The sequence below is a fragment of the Echinops telfairi genome, unplaced genomic scaffold (assembly GCF_000313985.2).
Source record: "Echinops telfairi isolate 266 unplaced genomic scaffold, ASM31398v2 ScPeMD7_7468;HRSCAF=8506_0, whole genome shotgun sequence".
Classification (NCBI taxonomy): domain Eukaryota; kingdom Metazoa; phylum Chordata; class Mammalia; order Afrosoricida; family Tenrecidae; genus Echinops; species Echinops telfairi.
In genome coordinates this window covers 69,374,426-69,380,731 of record NW_022111369.1, presented here as the reverse complement: position 1 = coordinate 69,380,731, position 6,306 = coordinate 69,374,426, and positions in this window count along the sequence as shown.

Sequence of the window (6,306 nt, the reverse complement as noted above, 5' to 3'; positions counted from 1 at the left end):
GCTTGTTTACCTTCAAGCTTTTAAGACCCCAGACGCTATATCTTTTGATAGCCGGGCACCATCAGCTGTCTTCACCACATTTGCTTATTCGCCTGCTTTGTCTTCATTTTCCAATGACAAGTTGCCCACTCCATCCTTATTAATTAATTAATTAATTAACCCTTTAAAATTAATAGGATGACAAAAATAGCCACCAGTAGAGATATGATATAAAGCCCTGGTGGTGCAGTGGTTTCTCATTGGGCTGGTTGGCAGTTCAAAATCACCAGCCACTCCTCAGGAGAAAGATAGGGTGTACTACTCCTGTGAACAGTTATAGTCTTGGAAACCCACTGGCAGGTGCCTATAAGTTGGCATCAATTCGATGGCCAGGAATTTGGTTTGGGGAAAGATATAATACTTATAAAAATCCGACAGAGTTGGGCTCATATTGACATAGAATCTGGCCTAGTCTCAAAAGACATACTACTATCAAGGGAGCAAACACAATAGAAAAGGAGACCTAGCACTAGTAGGTTTGAATCCGCCCAGAGGTATCTCAAAAGACTAGAGTGGTCATCTGATGTCAAATGGTCACAGCCATGCAAGTCCTGGGGAGCCTTCCTACTCCGCACGTTTGGCAGCCATGTGTTGAAATGGATTGCCTGGCAAAGGGAGACAATAGCAATACCTATTGTTATGAAAAGGGAAGACAGGAGAGAAGGGAACAGATGAGGGTGAGAAAAGGGAGGGAGGATGGAAGAAAAACGAAAGAATAAAAACATAAGGAAAATAGAGAAGAAGGAAGGAAGGAGGCAAGGAGAGGACCCGTTTTCCACAGTCAGAGAATAGTTAACATTGTCCTTTGTTGCTATTCCAAGCGCCCTTATTTACTGCATCCCCTTTCCTACTCCACCGCACAGGCAGACAGATAGATGACAAGCGTGTGCATGTGCACATGTGCACACACATTTCAATTCAGACGCAGTTTGGTATTAAATTCATTGGGATTATCTAGAAATTCATCGCAAATGTGAGAGAAACAAAACAAACCAATCACCGTTGACTTTAACTGATAACCACACGATAGGCAGCAGAAGAACTCTCTCACGGGGTTTCCAAGGCTGGCACTCTCGATGGAAGCAGAAGGCCACATACATCTTTCCCTAGGTCCTAGGAGCAGTGGTGGCTTCAAATCACCCACCTTTTGGTTCACACTCCAGCACTTAACCACCATACCAGCAGGACTCCTCTTGGATGCAAACCATCCTTAAATAAAGCATTCCCATTTCTGCATTTGAACTTGAATTCCAGTGACAAAAAAATAACTTCCTCTATAAATACAGAAAAGGGTCCCAATGGTCTTTTTTTGGCTACTAACTGAAAGATGAACAGTTCAAGCCCACCTGGCGCCTCCACAGGAAAAGGGCCTGGCAAACTGCTCCGGTAGCCATTACAGCCTAGAGAACTCTATCAGCCCGGGGGTCACCAGGAGTTAGAAAATAAAGAAGCTGAACAGCACCTAACAACAACAATAAGTCAACAAAGACCCAAGTCCATCTCTCCAGCAAGCAATTCCTGACTTAGCAGTGAGATGTTATCACTCTTGTCTTACTCTCTACTTCCCAGAACATAAAAGCAGCCAGAAAACACTCATGGGCCTATAGAGAGCCTAGTAATTTGTAACAGCGGGTAGAAAGAAGCTATTAAAAAGTAGAATCGGTTTTAGTAGCTCCCACCTAGTGGACTAACACTCAGGTAATAGTAACCCGCCTGGGCAAGTGCTCTTCTGCCCCCTATTGCTATTATACCTGCTTCTTTGTTGGTAGTCGCACCTTGTGCCTTGGCCTAAAATGCTACAAATTAGATATTTGAGTTATAGAGCATCATTCTTAGCAATGCAAATGCTTCCCAAGAAGTTAGCGGGCTTTCAATTATAAACATACTCATATTAAATTAGCTCAATCAGTTGTTTTCCTTCTAATGCCTAGAAAGCATTTATATTAAAGTGTTAACTCTTTATATTTATATTTATGTTAAAGCATTTATATTAAAGAGTTAACTCTGGAGAAGAATTCCTAATTGCACAGTGGTTTAAGTGTTGGGCTGCTAACAGAAAAGTCAGAGATTTAAATCGCTATCCTAGGGAGGGAGGGGCAGTCGACTTCCATAAAGAGTTACTACCTCAGAACTCTGAGAAGTCCATAGAATGACAGTGAGTTGGAATCAGCTCAACAGCAGTGGGTGAATAATAGCGGGTGAGATATTATGAGGAAAATATAGGGTTTTGAGAGGTTGGGTTTTTTTTTCATGTACTTGTATAAATCCATTCACTCTTTCAAACATACTGAATGCCCCAGTGCCAAGCCCTGTTCCAGGCACAGGAGCAAGTCCTGGAGAATTGGCGATAAGGTGCACTAGAGAAAAGATCTCGGGGAAAATTGCGAGCAGCAGCAGCTTGTGACTTCCAGTGAGATCAAAAGGTAGTTCAAAAAACTGAAAGTCAATAACATCTTCTCTTACAGGCCGCCCTACTTTCTTGAAACCTCTGTGCCTCTCTCATTTCCTTTCTTTTTCCAGCTTTTTTACAGGTTCCTGATGGATTTCTCTTTCTCCACCTGCCTCAAATGCTAAGATAATGTAGGATTCTGCTACAGGCTCCTGCTTCTCTTGTCAGTTTTCTCGGCAGATTTCCTACTACTGGGTTTCCCCTACACTTGTGCTTCTCACTCTGTGTTAGGGTAACTCCACCACAGTTGTCTCACCTGTGCTTGTGGTCTTTTGAACAATTGTCAGCTGTCTTTTAATGTTCCAATGGCATTTCAATTTCAATGTGTCCTAATCCAAACTCCTTGTCTGCACTGCCCCTCTCTCTACAAAACCATGGTCTACTTTAATGTTCCCCATGTCAAAACTATTCACCCAGTTGCTAGACACCCAACAAATCACCAGTCCTTGAACCCCTAGTTACTTTTGACTTTCCACTTCTTTCCATTGCTGCTGTCTATCTTAGTCTGGCTAGTAGGTGATGCTGAATGACAACGTAAGCTCAGAAATAAAACAGTCTGCATTCAAATGTCACTAGTAACTGGGTGACCTTCGGCATTTTTACAAACTGCACTGCAGTTTTCTCATCTCTAATATAGGGTAGTAACAATATCTCCTCACATTATAGAGACAGTAATTAATAATTACCTAGGAGCTTAGCAGGGGATGTTGAGGGGCAAGTAGCAGGCTAACACAATGAGTATGAGAAATAGAAAATGTCCTGAAATTGTGGTGATGATTGAATAATTATCCTTTTTCCTTCCTTCCTTCCACAATCCCTTCCTTCATCTCTCCCTGCTTCCAACCCCATCCCTGGCCCCCTCATAGTCTTCAAAGCCTTGTTTATTGGTGTATGAACCATATTTCTTTTTGTTTTTCCTTATGGCAATGGATTATTATTTGTCATTGTAAGATTGACTGAGTTTGCCAAGCCTAATGTTCTCTAGCTTTGATCATGTCTTGTGGTGTTTAAGGGAATTGTAATTGTTTTTTATTAATATCAATATGTATCCATAGTGTGAATATACCAGAGCTTGTTGATCTGTTCCTCTGGGATTTGATTTTTGGTTCTTTCCATATTTTTACTACTATGGAAATTGCTGCAATAAACAGATGTGCATATGTCTGTTCACGTTGCAATCTTGATTTCTTTAGGGTATATACCTAATAGAGAGATTGCTGGATTATAATGTACTTGAATTTTATTTGTTTAAGGAGATGTTGTATTGATTTCAATAATATACTTGTACACTTCTACAGTCCCACCAGCAATGTAGAAGCATTCCTATCTCTCTGCATCTTCTCTGGCACTTTTTTTCTGTTTCATTGAATTTTGCTAAAAGTGTTCATATTAAGTAGCATCTCATTGTTTTTTAACCTTTTTTCCCCTTAGTGCTAATGAATGTGAACATTTCTTCATATTATTGTTGACCACCTGGATGCCATCTGTGGTTCATTGTTTATTCATATAATGTGCCCACTTTTTATTTTTATTTTTGAGATGTTGTAGCTTTTATAGATTTTGGAGAGGTGCCCTTTATATATATTATTACTGAATATTTTTCCAAATCTGTGAGTTCTCTGTTGACTTTTTGAATGAAGTATTTGATGTGCATAAATGTCATCTTTTTAGTAGACCCTAGTTCTTTATTTTGCTTTCTTTGGTGTGGATATTTTTCGTTATCTTCAGTTTATGCCTTGCATTAAACTCCTTAAATTTTTCCCTATTTTTTCATTGATGGTCTTTATAATTGTGTGATTTATATTTATATTTAATTCTTCGTTATTATACAAGGTGTGAGGAATGGTTCCTGTTTCATTCTTTTGCAAGTGAATATCCAGTTTTTCCAGTGCTATTTGTTGAAAAGGTTATCTATTGCCCAATTAATATGTTTTAGTCCCTCATCAAAGATCAGGTGTCTATAGGTAGATGGTTGTACTTCTGCATTTTTTAATTCTAACTCATTGGTGTTCATACCTATTGTTCTACCAGTAACAGGCTGTTTTTGTTACTGTGTCTAAATAGTAGGTTTTAAATGTGCAATTCTTCTTAATGTGATTGAAATATTAAATTGTATAACTCATATGCCCATAAAACTATTAAAAGAATTATTTTTAATGGAGGAGAAAAAACAATAACCCCTCTTCAAAACTCCAAAACTCACCACCCTTGAGTCTATGCCAACTCTAAATAGCAACCCTATAAGACAAGATAAAACTGCACCTGTGGGTTTCTGGGACTGTAGCTCCTTAGGGAAGTAGAAAGCCCCATCTTTCTCCTGTACGTAAGCATAGGGCTAAATGGGTTATTATATTTATAAAGTATTAGAACAGTATCTGGCACACATTAAGTGCTAGTTAAACATTTAACCATGCTTATTTTTAGAGATATTATTGCAACTCCTTGAATTCATTTCCTTAAATAATTATTTCTCTCTCTCCAACACTAAAAATATGGTGCTATATTTTCTTAGCATTTGAGAGGTTTTTTATTATATTAAGATAAGATCCTAATTTTTTAGCCAGTTGACATGAAGTTGATCTACTCATGAAGACCCGCCAGTGCAGCGCAGAACTTTCCAAAGCAGATTGCCAGTCTTGTCTCTTGCGTGTCACTGGGTGGATTCAAACTACCACTTTCAGTTCGTAATAATGTTGACGACACAGACGCTCCTCCTAATTCTTTAGCATGCCTTGAAAAGTCCTTTACAGTCTAATAATCCTCCGTCCCTCCCTCCGTCTTGCTCCCGAACACGGTGCTCTCATCGTTTTGTCCCCTTCAGACTCCTAAGTACTGTACCCTGTACCATCGAAGACATGATGGGTAACACTACATACTGTTCACTTGTCTTCTCTCTGTCCTTTATGTCATTTCAGCAAAGCGTAATTACTTAATTAAGAAGCACTTCCGCAACAATGTAGTGCTTGCTTTCTTTGGTGCTTTGCATTTCAACAGTCTGGATTCCCAACTGCTCCGTGTTGGACCTTCTGTTGGTGCGCCAGGAAGAGGCCTTGTCTCCCTCTACCTTCAGACCCTCTACTGATGCACTGATATTCTCTGAGGGTATTACTGGAATTTTGAGTGGCAGATCTTGGACTCTTGGCTTTTACATTCTGTAGCTCAAGCAAAAGATTGCTTCCTATTTTACATTTAGAAACTATCCCAAGTGTAGTGTGCCCTTGATTTAGCAGGCCCTGGGCTAATTATTTTAACCTGATTGGTCTGAGGATATTGTGTGCATGTGAGCAGGTATAAGAAATACATGAGCTACAAGCCACTAGTCATTATCCTTTGCTCCAGGCTCCAAAATGTAGAGAAAACTTTGGTACCAAATTTTTAGTAGTATATTCGCTCCACTGCTTATCATGATCATCAAGATAACTGATGAGAAAGGGTTTGGTCAAGCGGCTTGACAGCAATATTCATCTTCCATCTTCCACCCTTCAAATGCACTGTGGTTTTATGGATTCACCTCCTCTCTTGTCTCCATATCTCTCCATATTTTTCTTTGTAGTCATTCTCTTCTGTCACTAGACTCTCCTAAGGTTTGTGTTTCAGTGCAATGATCCAGATTTTTAGTACCAGTCCTTTGAAATAAAACTTGTACATAACTTTAAATTTTGTAAAGTACTTTCAATATTCCTTAGCTAACTTACTGTAAAAGACAAAACACTGTAGTGGTCACTAAGCTCTGGAGTTTATAAAATCTCCCTGATTTTACAAGCATGGCTCTGTTATTTACCAGTGTGTGACATCAGTCTGAACTCTAAATCCATTCC